Genomic DNA, 17,330 nt, shown 5'->3' on the forward strand with positions numbered 1-17,330 from the left:
GTTCGTCTTGCTTTTGAAAAATAGTGGGGCAAAAAGAAATAGTGCCTTTTCTGCCTCTGAGGACATGGGCTGCCAGGAACTGTTGCAACAGCAACTATTTGGCCCCATGAGAAGCGCTCATCTAAGAGAACAGCCAATATGCTGAGAATGGCCGAACAGAAAGACAGAAAGCAACTGGGTCTGTGACAGCCTCCATGAGATGATGTAGCACACAGCCCTGAAAGTGCCCCAGCTCTAAACTGGTGGTTCTCAAACTGTTTGGTCTCAGGGCCCCTTTACACTCTTAAAATTACTCGGGGTCCCAACAGGTTTTTGTTCACATGGGTTATAGCTACCACTATTTTCCATATTGTTCATTGAAACTGAGAGAAAATTTAAAATATGTATTCATTAATCCACTAAAAATAAACCCATTGCATATCAACATAAATATACTTTTATGAAAAAAGTCTTCTAAATCAAAAAATAACTCAGTGACATTGTTTTACATCTGTGCAAATCCCTTTAATGTCCACTTAATATACCTCAGCTGGGTTCTCATACCTGCTCTTACATTCAATCTGCTGTAATGTGTTGTTTTGGTTGAAGTATATGAAAAAAAACCTGACCTCACCCAGATATGGAGTAGGAAAAGGAGTAGTATTTCAATTAATTTTCAGATAATTGTAGATATTCTTCTCTGATTCTGCTCTAAAAATGTAACAAGCAGTAGTTCCTTAAATGTTATTTGCCATGTGGAATCTGAAACTATCTCCGAAGTGCTTTATACTTTATGGCAAGAATCAGCAGATTTTTCTTTTATTTTTTTTTGTAAAGGGCCAGATAGTAAATATTTTCCACTTTGTAGGCCATATGGTCCCTGACACAACTGCTCAACTCTGCAGGTGAAGCACAAAAGCAGCCACAGGCCACACATGAACAAACGGCTGTGGCTGTGTTCCAGCAAAACTTTATTTACAAAATCTTTTTTTGTGATAATTTTTTCTATAAATAAATGGGGACCTCTGATCTATTATATTAAAGTCCATTGTTCTATCTTGCACATGGAATGGATGATTTTGATCATAGAGATCCCTTGAAAGGGATCCCCAAGGGTCACTAGACCACACTTTGACAACTATTGCTGTAATGTTTTCATTATATGAGACAATTAGTCCCTCATTATTAAAGCCACTTTTAATCTGGTCTTCTGTTACTTGCAGCCAGAAGCATCCTAGCTGATAAACTCCTGGGCAGTCAGGCAGAGATCTGCATACTGGTTTCTCTCTTGTATCCTGTGAAATGGAACCCCCTCACCCCCCGTCTCCCTCCACACACACACACACACACACACACTCAGCCCCACCAACTTGGTGTGCGAGCTGTGGAGTAGAAATAGCAGGACGCATGTCCAGGCTGAGAGGTCCTGAGGCAGCTCCGGGAGCCGCACTGGGTCCCAGGCATTGCAGGAGAACTTTGCAAAGTTTCCCATGTTTTCACTTGGAAGAGCACAGAGTTGGCAGAGAGAGGAGAGAGGGCCGGCACAACCAAAGAACCTCATTATCTGGACAACAGGACAAGGCAGGATACGTCAGCACGACCTTTCCAATGGGAGACTCTAGGGGAGTGCAGGCATCTCCTCAGGCGCTGGCATGGACAGGTGACAGTGAAGCGAGGCGCAAACCACCCTCCCTCTACAGTTGCCCTGGTGTCACACACACTTTCTCTAACTCAGCATCAGCCTCAGGGAGAAGCTGAACCAAGGGTCTCCTGAACCGACAAAGATTAATCTGCATTGACTAAGTTGAAGTTGCTGTTTCTGCCAGACAGAATGGGGGATCTTGAGATAGAAATTAAGGTCAATTTTAGGAGAGCTTTGAAAATTTTTCATTCACCTGTGTTTTATATACTAAAAGTTCATATTTTCCTACAAGGGCCATCATCATATTTAAAAATTTTGCCAATCTGATAAAAGAGGATAGCTCATTATGAACTTTATATTTCTTAGTTACCAATGAGGGTGAGCCTCATTCGTACGTTATTGGAGGATATTCATTTTAAACTCACCACAGTGCTTTTGAATTCAGTGTAACTAACATTTACAGTTTAGGATACTCTGGAGTCTGCAGAGGAACCCATGTGCACAGAAACATCTGCTGCCACGTTTACCTTTGAAAAGAGCAGATTTACAACATGTCCAGCATTAAGTAGACCGCTTAAAAGGCATATTCCTCTAATCAGGTCGACCTCCTACCTTTCTTGCATGTTTATGCTGTTTATCATGGAAGTTATACTCTCCTTTCACCCGTGCACCTGCCTGCCCAAGCCTCCTGCTCACACAGGTGACTGGCTGCTGGAAAGAAAGCCAAGGCATGAGGCTCATTCCAGATCTTGCTACTTCCAGCATCTCTCTTCTCCTTCCCAACAAGCTAATGAAGTCAATGCATACTTCTCTCAACCTAGACTCCATGTGAACAGAGGCAAGCCATTCTCCATGCTTTGCTATTCCTTTTATGTATTCAAACAGCCTCTGTGTGCTTGCCTGCAGAGGTAACACCATTTATAAATTACCTTCATTAAAAACAAAATAATACACAGGATAAAGAAAGCTATCCCAAATCCCAGCGCTCTAACACAACTGTTAGTTTCATGTTGTATATCATCATCAACTACATAGATATTTTACATACATATATATCTGTATCAACAAAGCACCTCTCCCCAGCACTGGACATCAATCTGCTGTATTTAGTCTACAAACATCATACATCATAAAAATAATGACTTGACTGCTGTAGAATTCAAATATCATCATATTTCTATTTTCTACTTTTGTCATTTATTTATGTATTAATTCGTTCATTTATTTAACAAATATTTATCGTGCTAGGCACTGGGGTAAAAATATAAATAAGACACTGTTCCCGACCTTAAGGATCTTATTTTATGCCTGCGCGTGGAGATGAACATCATTATGTAATTTTCATGCACTTACCCATTTGGACGTGTATTCATATTATATTTGCACAATCATCACAATACAGGATACCTATTTTTTCATGCTAATCATGCACAAGTGCCCAGATGTGTGTGTTTTGGTGGATGGAGTGATTCCCTGCAGGCTATGCAAGGATCTGGAACACTCACGTCCATATCTGTGGTGTAATCTCTAGACGAAACGGGCTTGCACTTCCAGCCACAGTGCGGGTTGTCAGATGAAACATTCTCTTGAATGAGAAAAACAAGCAAGCATTGAAAATGTGAGAATGAGAAAACACAAGCTAAAAATAGAACTCACCAGCCTGCTTTATGGAACATATTTTTCACAGGTGGACTTAAAGGTAGCATTTTTACCATATTCCATCCTGTCGGGAGGATGAGAAAGCCAGCAAAATTGTAACTAACTATACACCACCAGCTCTAGTTTTGAACTCTAGCCAGTCATGGGGAAAGCTGTTTTATGTTTCAGGCTAGAACCAATCACTACCCCTTTTAGAAAAACTTCAAAAAAATTAATTTAAAAAAACCCTAAAAAACCTACAAGTTGAAAATAGTGCAGCCAGCCCTCGCGCCCTTTCTCCAACTTCAACACATATTAACATTTTGTCCACTTTGCCACATTTGCATGTATGCTTTTTTTTTGCTGAATTATTTGAAAAAAGATTATAGACATTATGGCACATTGCCCCTAAATGTTAGCACACACCTGCTAAGGACAAAGATATTACCTTATGTAACCACAATGCTGTTACCATACCCAAGAAAAGCATCGTCTGTATTCCACAGGATCCACACTATCCAGCTGTCCTTGTGAGGTCCTGGGATTGTGTGTCAGCCCCGCCCTGCTGCTTGGGCACTGAGCCTGTTCCTGCCCTGTCCCTGCCCTGTCCCTGTGTTTCTACTGTCCCTCTCCTGTCCCTGCCCTGTCCAGAACTAAAAGCCTGACTCTGTGCACTGCCATGTCCAGACTGTGCCAGGCACCTTTACTCACCAGCTCAGACCCCTGGATGCTGATGCCTCCCCACACCCCATACCCAGGCCCAGTCAGTATTCCCCACCCCTGTGGCCAACTCCTCAGCTAGGATGACGCCTCTGCCCTTGGCCTGTGACCATGCTCCAGCTGACCGTTGATATTTGAAATGGCAAGTGAAGATATTAACCATACGTTATAGGACTGGCCACAGACATTTCCAGCTTGTTCCTTGCACTTAACGCTACCAAGAAAAATGGCTTTCAGCAACACTCATGAACTTGAATTTCATAAATACTGGTATCAGAAGAGAGCTACTTATAAAAGCAAAGTATATTTCAGCTTCTCAGTAAAGGGCAAAGAAAACACTTTGGATCGACGAAGATCAAATTGTGAAAGGCATGGGAGGTGGACTGCTTTCTGCAACCCCTGGCCCCCTCACTTACTTGGTCCTGCAGCCTGAGCCCGTCTCCTGTAACAGGGCAGGGAGAGCAAGTTCTCTGAGTCCCAGTGGCCATCTGCAGTGACCATCACAGGATGAACACAATGAGCAAAGCCCCCGCACCAGGATGAACAGGTCACATGATACATGCCATCTCTGGTCTGCACCCTGGCCACCCTGCAGAGCCTTTGCCCATGGGGTGGGGACTGGGGGGCAGAGATCCTGGCATTTCTCAGGGGGCACAGGCTTATGTGAGTAAGGGGGACTCACTCCCTGCTGCAAGGACAAAAAGCCTGAGAGAAAAGGAAAAGGCAGGGAAGTGGATAAAAATAGAAACAGGTTCCACACTCTGACAGGCAAGATTCTCAGTGACTCTGGCCCCTCAGTGAGTGGAAGCAGAATCCCACGGACAAGATCTTGGGCTTTCCGTTTTCACCACAATAACACCCTGACAAAGGGCTGCGGCATCACTAAGGCAGGAGGGGGGAACGAGTAGCCAGGGTTGGACCCCCCTTCCTCCGTGTTCATGCAGGCAGTCCTGGGGCTGTGTGCTGTTACCTAGGAAACAGCCGATGTGAAACTCCAGAAAATGCTCTGTCAGGTGGCAAGAGGCCCAGTAGCTGGGTTTTCACCGGCACTGTGTGATACCGGGCCATTTTCTTAACCCCTCCGAACCGGCTTCCTTACATGTGAGGAAGAGATAATACCTATTTCATGTGCGTGCGCATGTGCATGCGTGCATGTGTGTGCATGTGTGTGTGTGTATCTGTGTAGCACTGCAGCTGTTGTAGAACCCAGGAGGCACTCAGTGTGGATTTCCTCCCTTCTTTACTACCCACCTCACAAGCATGCTCCATTTAATAGGCACCACTGAATACACAGAATATAGATATGATATAGAAACAGTTTGGGGAATGAATGAGAAATTAATTCAATTTTTGTAACTGGAATGCTATTTAAAACTTAAGAAAGTTCATTACATTGTGTTAGATGACCAACTTTTATGAGAAATCATTTAAGATGCAAATACTTCTAATTCATCACTTACGTAAATTTGAAAAAAATTTAATTGAATGTTATAGATTCTTTCTGCATAAGCACAGTCACATATTGAGGGTGGAGAGGCCACATAAAGAGCATTCCCTTTTTCTCTGCTTGGTACAGACCCAAAGGAGAGATGGATGTGGAATCAGATGCAGCAAGAACAAAGTGGCAGCACTATTACTGATAAAATCCATGTCACTGACCTGTGCAGCAGCGATAGGATTTTTAATGCCACACCCCGGACTTGGAGAGACTCCCCACTCGTATCATGGGCAGCCCTGGGCAACACATCCACTCCCCACTGTGCACCCACATCAGGGCTCAGTCCCACCCCCCACCCCCACCCCCCGCCAGGCTTGCTGCAGGTGTGGGCAGCGAGAGCGCGCTCTCTGCAAGCAAACCCCTGCCAGAGTCACGCAGTGTAATCACAAGTTGTTGACCAGGTGTGCATTAAAGACTTCAAAGGAGTTAAAACTAGTCGTTTCCAGTTTAATTAACGAAGTAGATGCCATGTGGACGGCCAGACTCCCCCACGAGCGAGGCACTCATTGACCCGCTCCTGGAAGTGCGAGCTGCTGCCCTCGGGGAGCCCTTTTGAGAGTTGCGTTCAGCTAAAGAGAGCGGCCTCACCAAAGTCACAGCCCCTTCCTCGGGAAGGCTCACATGCAAGGGCTGGGCAGTGGGGGAGGGTACAAAGGTTTAGTCCCCTTGCTTCAATTTGGGACATCTCTGAAGGGTCATTTGAGCTTCACAGCATCCCTTGGAATTGACTGAGACCATTATGGGACTGCAGGACTCAACTCCTGACTCCCCAGTGCTCTTTCCCTCAGTCTCGCACACGTGCTTCATATGCAAATCTCCCTCTGAGTGTTTTTCCCAAGGCACCAATGACATATCCCGCACTCCCCATCTGCGAACTCAACCAACCATGGATTGAAAATATTCGTAAAAAAAAAAAAAAAAAAAAAAATACAACAATAAAAAATAACAAGTATTTTTACATAGCATTATTTACATTGTATTAGGTATTATAAGTGGTCTAGAGATGATCTAAAATATGCGGGAGTGCATAGGTTATATGCAACTACTGCACTATTTTATATCAGAGACAAACGTCCGTGGATTTTGGCATCCGTCAGGGTCCCAGAACCAATTCCCCATGGACACTGAGGGAGGACTGTAACTGCATCATTTAGATTATAAGAAAGTGATGGACTCCACCATATAAAATAATATCTGGAAACTCATGCTCTTTTGTCATTTTTCTTGATATGTTTATACAATCATGTTTCTCCCTGGGTTTTTTGTTTTGTTTTTAATTATTTTCTTCAGAGTTTCTGTCCCTCTGATTTTGGACCTTCCAGGACACTCGTTTAACTTTCTAATAAGTTTTTCCTGTATTCCACCTTCTTCTCTTCCTACTGTGCTTTCTAGGAGATTTTCTTGACTTATCTTCCAATGTCTCAATTAAGCTTTCATTTGTCCTCTTATATTTTGTAGTTCCTAAGAACTTTTTTTATTCTCTAAGTTTTATTTTTCCTATCATTCTATTCTTAATTGATGGATTCATTATCGTCTATTATCTGAAAAGATTCTTCGTGGAATTTTTAAAGACATTTTCTTCTCCCTACACAATGTCCTCCATGTTTCTTTTTTTCTCTTTGCTTGTTTGGCTGTCTGTCTTCCACGAGAGAGGCTTTCTTCAGTGTCTGGTAATCGCTGGTTGTCTGTTCATTTTTAAGAGAGAGACACTAAGAAGCTAACTGTAAGTAGGGCTTTTTGACTATGGGGTTCACTGGATGAATCCTGAGTGATCCATCTAGCTGTTTCCTTGCGGAGCCATCAATGCCAGTGTACACCTTGAATGACAGCCACCAATTCCTCCCACCCCTGAATACCCACTCTGCCATGGTTAAATTTTATGTGTCAACTTGGCTAGGCTATGGGGCCCAGCTGCTTGGTTGGAAAAAAGTCTATATGTTGCTGTGAAGGTATTTTGTAGACATGATTGACATTTGCAATCAATTTGCTTTAAATAAAACAGATTGCTCCCCATAATATACATGAAACCCATCCAATCAGTTGATGACCTTAAGAATAAAACCTGAGGTTTCCTGGAGAAGAATTCCTTCAAGACGATAACATAGAAATCCTGCCTCAGTTTCCAGTCTGCTGGCCTGCCCTACAGATTTCAGGCTCTATTGGTTCTGTTTTCAAGAACCCTGGCTGATACATACTCCTTTGCCAGGTGACTCTGCCACTCCAGCCATCAAGAGGTGGAGTCTATTTTTCTCTGTCTTGAATCTGGGATTGGCCATGTGATTTGCATTAGTAAATGGGAAATTAACAAATATGGTACAAACAAGGGCAAGGAAAGCCCTTGTGAATGGGGGCCTGCCCTCTCCTGCAGCTGGAGACCCTTTTGCCACCATAAAAGCACATCCTGATGGATGACAAAAGACATGCGGCTGTTGTTCCAACTCACATCAAGCCAACCTCCAGACATGACAGCGAGGCTATCCTAGAACAGCAAGCCTCCAATGAACTGGCCTAGAACAGAAAAACCACTCAGCCAAGCTGCAAAGCTGTGAATAACATTCTTTTCTGAAACTGCCAAATTGTGGGGTGTTTTGTTACACAGCAAATGCTACCATTAGGTCTTTCTCCTGAGCTGATCATACTCCCCAGAAAAGAATAAACCAATGTCCTGCTCCTTATGCCTGGCTGCCAGTATTCTCAGAGCTGGGTAGAAGGCTGGGCATCCAGTATGTACATATTCACTTAATCCCCTCAATGGGTCAGGCCAACTATGAAGATTTAGAGGGCACACGGTGTCCACATAGAAGACTGCCCTCACTGCTGACATCACGTGCAAGTTTGGTGGATTCCCAAAACCACCCTCAGGTTCAATAATTTGCTAGAACTCACAGAACTTACCAAAAGCTGTTATACTCACAGTTATGGTTTATTACAGGGAAAGTATATGCACATCAGAATCAGCCAAGGGAGGAGACACGTGAGGTGGAGCCCAGAAGGAGTCCACATGCAGAGGTTCCAGTTGTCCTTTGCCTGTGGAGTCCTGGACAGAGTCAACTCCACAGGAAGGTGCATGTGTAAGCTGGCCCTTTGTACCTTTGTCACCTCCTGTTTTAGACAACAAATGTTTCAATTGCCTGTTTCAATTATCTATCAAACTTTTATCATAAGGGTGAAAGTGTTCCTTGGCCCAAAGAAATGTGATGCAGTGGTCCAAATAGGTAAGATATCTTTTATTCTAGTTCCTCTGTAATACGTGATATTGATGAACTATGTGAACATTTGCACCTTCCACCAGTCAGCACCCAGTCCAGAGTGTCTACTCTTGACAGGACCCATCTGCAACCTCTAGTATCAGACCAACTCAACAGTTTTGTGCAGGGCCTCTCCCTGGAGAACCTGCCTCACAGCGTCTGCAGAGTCTGGCCCTCTTACTGAAAGACTGAATGGCTGGTATTTTGTGCCTCAGAGGGTGCAAGAAGAGTATATCTAGGTCCAGCCCAGCCCCGCACTGCTGCAGGGCCCACGTGCTCACTTATTTCAGGGACACAGTGGCCATCTCAAGAAAGGGCTGCAGGATACTCACTTCTCAATTCCAACCACTTTCTGATCCTGGAAGGGGGTTCTTCTGATCGACATGGACATGTCCTACTTTAATGTGCCCTCAAATTCTCACATGATTTCCACAGAGCTCTGCCCCCTATGAACATCCCTTTCATAGGCCAATTTTCTATTGCCCTTGTGCCTGATCCTATTGTCAGGTCATTGGCCACTGCCCATGAGTCAGCAAAAACCCAAACACAGGGGCAAACAGCATGAGCCAATTTGTTTTTACCTCCTTCCATCAGAGTGGCAACCTTCCAAACAGGGTGCTATCTGTTCTCCTCGGAACTGCCGTCCACAAAGCAGCAGCTCTTTGTTGATCAACAGATAGTTGTCTCAAATGGCTACAGAGTCCAGCAGGTCCTCGGGTGGTTCCAAAGTCAGTGCTGGGGAGAAGACGCTCCCTGCTCACGAGCATCTCTTCTCTGCATCCCGCATGCCATGATCCTGTATAAACCATTTCCTTTTTGTTATGAAGCTCTTCTGAACACTCTCCTCCCCATTAGACTGTTTCTCTGACATTGCGCAAGACATTATGGGTATTTCAGGCTTCAAGATTATTCTATTTCATGTCCTTCAGTCATACGGCAGTTTCACATAGTGCAGTAGAAGGCTCGTAACTGCCTCTCAAATGGAAATTTTGTGGTCCAGAATCCCAGTGGTCATCGCTGGATGGCACTCACAATTTTTGTCGTAAGCTCATCTGCACTCCGCACAGGGATATTTTACAGAGATAATCTTTATGTTCCATCACTCCAGTCAAATTAACAACCTGTGTGGGCTCAGGTAATCTTATTGATTCCCATTTAGCATGTGCAACCAACACTGACTAAAGGGTAGATTTACATGCCTTTTGTTTTATAATACTAAGTAAGGGAAGTATTCCCCAGTCAGACTCAATATCCATTCCCTTCATAAATGCAGGTAAATGCACAAGTCTGAATAAATGCAGACTTATATAAAGTCTGTTCAAACACTCCAACTTCTATGCAAACTTTCCCTTAATCCCTTCAACAGGCCAGCTAGCTCAGCTGGTTAGAGCACGGTGCTGATGACCAGGGTTTGATCTCTGTTACCAACCAGCTGCCAAAAAATAAAATACAACAAAATAAATATATTAAAAATAAAAATAAATTAAAAAATAAATAAATAAAAATCAATCAATCAATCAATCAAAACAACCCCTTCAACCATTTTATTCCCATATCCTACCAATCTGTCACTCCTGCTAGGACCTCAATACGTTTTGAAATCACAGTGCCTGTGTCAAGATGCCTGTGTCAAGGAGTCCCAGAAATGTCTCTTCTCCACCCATTGACCATCTTACCCTCACATGTGGTTCCCAGCTGGGGACTGGGCCAAGGGACCTAGGTCCTTCTGTCAATCCTTACCCTGATTAGATTGTGGAACCATTGCCTCAGGTGATTTCAAATCAGGTTTCTCATTGCCGTCTTTGCTTTCTGGCTTTTAAAATTTTTCCAAACAAGAACGAATAAAGCAGATTTATTTAAAGCCCTTCAATGTTAAGGGATCAGCTGGGGCTCCCATCAGTCCACACAGTTTCTGAGAGTGCTGCATTAAGACCTTTATTTTGACTCCATCCATGTCTGCTTTATTTATCCCACTAATAACCACGGAAAGATTTCTACCCCACAGAGAGGCTCAAGTCCTGGCCTAACTCCACCCAGTCCACAGACAGTCATGTCTCTGATCACTCTTTCCACAGCTCAGAGATCAATGTCAGCCTGCAGAGGGCTAGGATGTGTCTCTCGACTCTCCTCTCTGTCTTTCCCTCCTCCTCTTGCAAATCATAATTATCTGCTGCTTCAGCTTAACTATTCCCTTTGGTAGTGGCACTGAGGCTAGTGGTTGTTGTTTGGACCAGCCTGAGTCCAAGTTTAGCTCAGCTTCAGTATCCATCCCAATACTCTCTTACTTTCATTTTGGCAATTACAGATAACAATAACCAAAGGAATGGTATTAGATTGTTGTTACTTTTCATTTCGTTATGTATTCAGTGAGCCAACTCCTCAGCATTTGGACCCATCATTCCTTTGGTAACTTTTGCCTCCAGTAACTTATTGTAGCACAGCTCCATCATCACCCCCACCCTGTTATCCTTCCTATTCTCAAACCACATTTCAGTCAGTCACAGTGGGTCTAGTGAATCCCACTTCTGACACCAACTGTGAAGCATTTGGGCCAACTATGAAGTTAGAGGGAATGGTCCTCAAGACCATCCTTATTTCTGACACCAACTGCAAGACCCAGGATCCCCAAGATATCCTTGGGTTTGATAATTCACTATAAGGATTCACAGAACTTAATGAAAGCTGTTATACTCACAATTATAATTTTTTTTACAAGGAAAGGATACAGATCAAAATTAGTCAAGGGAGGAGTGCATAAGGTGGAGTTCAAGGGAGTGATAAATGTGGAGTTTCTGTTGTCTTTTATTGGAGTCAGGACACATTACTTTCCCCATATCAATGTGTGACAATATGCATGGAGTATTACTAACCACATAAGCTCACGTGAGCTTTGATGTCCAGAGTTTTTATTGTGCCTTAGGCGTACATTTGTGGATGTCCCAGTCCACACATCCAAACTTCTACATTTCCTTGCCACCTCTTGGTTCACTAGGGGTGCACACTGCAGGCATGGCCTACCTTCAGGAGGACAGACTGGGGGAGAGGCCCATATAGGCCTTAAAAGTGGGTTCAGGGCAGTTTGAGCAGGAAATTCAGGCACCTTGGGATTTGGGACATGGTCTAGAAGAGTGGTGCAAACTTTGGGTGAAGACAACCTCTTGGAGCCACAAATTGTCTCCCATGGGGAGGGGACTAAACAGAAGAAAGAAAAGCATGCCTTATAGTCGGAATAGATCTTGTTATTTAGCTTATCTTATTAGCACTTATTAAATCTTTAACCAGGCTGCCTTCTTTTTTCACCTTAACTATTCTATTACCACTTATCTAAGTTTTTCAGGCACTAGATGATCCAAAAGGTCTATAAAAACTTTACATCTACAAGCCAAGGCACAGAATCCCAGCACCAGAAAGAGGCTGTGACCTTCCTTCCTCATCAGATTCTCAAGAAGCCATAGAATATACCAAGAAATTCTCACATGGGTTTTTAAAAAAAAAGATTAGAGGAAACTGAAAAGACTTAATGCTGCAGCAGATCATGGATGGACAAGCTTTGTGCCTGGAGCTGCTGTGTGTGGGCCACTCAGTAAACTCACCAGAACTTCCACATTTTCCAAGCTCTGCTTTGGGAAATAACCAGACCTGTGAACAATCTTACCAGAGACACTAACATCATTGCCAGAGGACTAAGGAACTCCAGTGAATAGTCCTCAACAGTTGTTGGCGTTGGACATGATCCTGGCTTTCCAAAGGGCACTTGTGGCTGTGCATTCAGAAGTGACTGCTATGCATGTGCTTCCATGTGCCTCTCTGATATCTGTGCCATCACCAAAAATACTCAGACTGCAACCCAGAAATCCACCTGATAGCACCATCATCCTCCCTCTGTTTAAGGATGCTCCAGGTCCAATATCTCAGGGTCTTCTCTGCTGGCTCCCTTCAAACCTCAAACCTTGGCTTTACACTCTAATTTACCCTTTAATAATTATTCCTTTCATTATTTTCTAGGTATACTTTTCTTTAAATGCCTGATCTTTAAAACCTTCTAAAACCTGTCAGTTTGACAACATGCTCAGCAAACAATACAGCCAGCTCATCAGGGTCAACAAGAAGCGGAAGGCCCACCCACCCCGGAGACCTAATTGAACCAACCTCAACCTCACCATGAAGAATGTTCCATCCTTCAGAGCATTTAATGACAGATTTTGTCGGTCTGCAAGATGAAGGAAAGGCTAAGTGCTCATAGTTGCCAACTTCTTACCCACCACTTTGGTTTGGCTACATTATCAGGCTTTTATCCTCCCCATGGGCCCCTGCTATGGTGTGAATGTGTCCCCCCAAATTTAATGTGTTGAAAACTTAATCTCCAAATTTGTACATTGATTAGATAAGGTCATCAGGGTGGGGCCCCCATGATGAGACTGCTGGCTTTATAAGGAGAGGAAGAGAGACCTGAGCTCACACGCTCCTCTCGCCATGTGGTGCCCTCTTTCATGTTATGATGCAGCAGGAAGGCCCTCCCCAGATGCATCCCCTTGACCTTGGATTTCCCAGCCTACAGAACAGTAAGAGGTGAATCTCTGATCTTTTTAAATCACCCAGTCTGTGGTATTCTGTTAAAGCAACACAAAATACACTAAGACAGCCCCTTCATTTCAGCTTGTCCCCAAGCACTCAGGTGCACATTGTCCCCCTTAGCAGCTCAGTCTCAGAATCTGCTGACCATAGAGAAAAATATTTCCTGTTGAAGTGACCTGATCTAGCCACCTGCTTACCCCACCCAATTGCCCTCCTCCCCCGACAAAGTTCCTGGAATCCTGCTAACTCCTCCTTATCAAAGAAAATTCTTTTATGTTTGACTTTGGAAGATTGCAGATTACTGAGACCAGAGCATTCTCCCTATTGCAATTGTCTGTTTGATTTGTTTCTACTTATCTAAGTCTCAATTTGTTTGTATTTGACCTTAGAGTTATACAGATAAAGGTGTTAGATAAATTCCCTTACACAGTTACTCTCTAGACGCGATGACAGGTAGCACGAAAGTCTTGTTTCCCCTCTGCAAGGCAGCAGGTGACTGAACTGGGTGGGACTCTCATTACTCACCACAGTACGGGAAGCAGCACTGGCATGGTACATGGGTGTGGGTGGGCGCCTCTGCAAGGACATGGTCTCTTTCAAAACTGCCATATTGCCTCCCCAACCCCCCCAACCCCTTTCTTGCTGCAAATTCACAATGGAGTCTGCGCCCTCCTGGTGGATGGCTCCTTCACTCGGGCTCCCGCCCGCCCTTCTCTGCTGTGGTTAGTGCCCGGAGGCCAATGTGTAGGTCAGTGACATAAATGTGCACCGTCGGAGGGCTGCCCAGGACCTGTGCCAGGAGACATGGATCCCTGCCGGCAACCTCAGACTGGTGTCCACCTGGTCCTCAGTCCTGCCAGGACCCATCCATCAGCTGGGATGCAGCGACATCAAGCCATGCCTCGGGTGACAGAGCCCCCCTGCATCCCTTGCTTCCCCTAGAAGGGGGTCGGCTGTGCCCCCCCTACTCCAGGGCCCCTCCAGCTTTTCAGTCTAGCGCCATAACATGGCGATGCTCTGTGGATTTCCAAGCCCCTCAGCAGCAGCTGCTGCAGGAGACAGGGCTGCACAGCTCTTTGGTCTCTTCTAGGACTCATTAACTGTCTGACCACATGGCTGCTGTTCCAAGGACATGCAAAAAAGAAAAGGCCTTCCTTAGTAACATTTGGGATGCCATGCCACGATGGGATTCTTTTTTTCATTTCAGTTCTGGGAGGTCATCAGCGATGAGCATGGCATCGACCCCACCGGCAGTTACCATGGAGACAGTGACTTGCAACTGGAGAGGATCAACGTGTACTACAATGAAGCCGCTGGTGAGTACCTGGTCATTCTACCCCAGGCAACCTTGCTTTCCATACTGTGCCAGACAGAATGTCCTGGGAACACACAAATGACAAAGAAATACTACTGCATTTCATTTTAAATGCCAGCTGCTAGAAAATGCTTCCTATGGGTCCTTAAGACTCCTGCATGTTTGCATGGCTAAGCATGCTCAGTATATCCTTTTTCTTAGAAGCAGAAAACCCCTTGTTCTGCCCCTTTGTCTCAGATGCTGGAATTTTCTCTAATGAACACTGCTGTGAGAGCCGTGTAGAGCACAACCCTACCTGTGATTCCTTTGCCAACCGCAGGTCTAAGTCAGCTCTTGTTCCCTGCAGGTAACAAATATGTACCTCGAGCCATCCTGGTGGACCTGGAGCCAGGCACCATGGACTCGGTCAGGTCTGGACCATTCGTCCAGATCTTCAGGCCAGACAACTTTGTGTTCGGTATGTAGTCATGATCAGCAGGAACTTGCCCCGATGACTCACCTTCTTCCTAACAACCAGGCAGATCACAGTTCTTCCCCTCCAATGCTGAGGTCAGACTGTGTCCACAGAAAGCCCCGAGTCCTGGTCTAACTCCACCCTGTCCATGGGTGGCCGCTTCTCTGGTCAGTCTCTGGACAGCTCAGAGATCAATGTCAGCCCACAGACGGCTGTTCTTGCCCTCCCTTTACAGAGTAGTCTCTGACGGGAAAGAAGAAAGAGCAGGAAAAACTTCAAACAGGGCTTAATAGGATACAGGTAATTTCAAAGGACTAGTGACAACAGGTAACCACTTCAAGGAGCCGATGGCCAATGCCTGCTGACCAGAGGTTTAGACAACTGCTTAGAGCCTGTCTCTCTCGTGACCACATTGTGTCTTCACCCTGGCCTGTTTAATTGTACTGAATCTGAGTATTTATAGGATTATCTGTTTTTAATTCTTCTTTGGCAGCTGGCCAGTACAGGGATCCAAACCCTTGACCTTGGTGTCATAAGGCTGCACTCTAACCAACTGAGCTAACTGGCCAGCCCTTATCTCTGTTCTTAATTTTAAAAGCAGTTGGATTTTTAAAAATCTATCCTCTTCCTCAACTTGCTTTCTACTTTATTATAATTTCCAGTGTTTCTGAGGGTCACTTACGCATAGAAAGATTTTTTGTTAAGTGAAAAGTTGGTGTCTAAAAGACAAGAACCTGCCACTCTAAGACTAGTGCTACCTTTTCTCTGTTTTGGTGTCTAATATTCTCCTTTCCCTCTGGCAGGCCAGAGTGGTGCAGGAAACAACTGGGCAAAGGGCCACTAACGGAGGGCGCTGAACTGGTAGACTCGGTCCTGGACGTGGTGAGGAAGGAGTCAGAGAGCTGTGACTGTCTCCAGGGCTTCCAGCTGACCCACTCTCTGGGGGGCGGCACGGGGTCCGGGATGGGCACTCTGCTCATCAGCAAGATCCGTGAGGAGTACCCCGACCGCATCATGAACACCTTCAGCGTCATGCCCTCGCCCAAGGTGTCGGACACGGTGGTGGAGCCCTACAACGCCACCCTCTCTGTCCACCAGCTGGTGGAGAACACGGACGAGACCTACTCCATTGACAATGAGGCCCTGTATGACATCTGCTTCCGTACCCTGAAGCTGACCACGCCCACCTACGGGGACCTCAACCACCTGGTGTCGGCCACCATGAGCGGGGTCACCACGTGCCTGCGCTTCCCGGGCCAGCTGAACGCTGACCTGCGCAAGCTGGCTGTGAACATGGTGCCCTTCCCCCGCCTGCAGTTCTTCGCGCCCCTCACCAGCCGCGGCAGCCAGCAGTACCGTGTGCTCACCGTGCCCGAGCTCACGCAGCAGATGACATGCCGTGCTCTAGAATCGCAATACTAACAGCAGAAGGGCTGAGAGAGGAGGTGCTTCTTAGCAGCTGTACCGAGGCCCAGGACAGCTTCGATGAGTTGCCGTGTGATGAGGCTGCCCAGCACTGGTGAAGTCAGACCTGCATCATTACAGCCTTCACACAAGGACCGGACTAGGCAGTGAGAACTTCTTTGGCCTTTTCATTCATTTTTGAATCCAGTGTCTCCCTACTTTATAAAGGATTGAAAATGCTGTTGCATTGAGGGTTTGGGGAGGAACTGGAAACGTTTAGCTGGTGAAGAGAGCACCCAGGCTGCATGAAAACTGCTGGTATGTGAAAAGCTGCAGGGAGAAGAAAGACGTGAGCAGCTTAGGGGCCACACCAGGACCATGGCTGAAGGCCACATGTCAGTAGATCTGGAGGAACTTTTTAACACTCCCTTTTATAGTGGACACAGCTACACCCACCTCCATGCCTTTCGCTTTGGCTCTTCCTAGACTTGCTTCTGCAAACAGCCGTGACCTGCCTGAGGTCTCCTTGTGCAGCCTTTGGAAGGAGGCACCATGCAATGTGGGTTGGAGGCTGAATAGCCCAGCTTCCCTGCCCCTTGAGTGGGACAGCTCCCAGCTTTGTCCTCCCTGGTCTCCTACAGATCCCCCTGGGTTGGTTTATGGCTGCTCACAGCAGTAACCTGGTCTCTGATGCAGCCTGTTGGCTTCCTTCCCTTTCCTGGCTCCATTTCCCACGACCCTTCTGGTGATTTCCAGGATGGAGACTGCCCTTAACTCCCACTTAAATCCTCATCTCAGCGCCTGCTTCCGGGGCCTAACCTAAGACACTCACCAAAGAAGAAATTGTGTACTAGTTT

The sequence above is a fragment of the Cynocephalus volans genome, chromosome 5 (genome assembly GCF_027409185.1).
Source record: "Cynocephalus volans isolate mCynVol1 chromosome 5, mCynVol1.pri, whole genome shotgun sequence".
NCBI classification, from domain to species: Eukaryota; Metazoa; Chordata; class Mammalia; order Dermoptera; family Cynocephalidae; genus Cynocephalus; species Cynocephalus volans.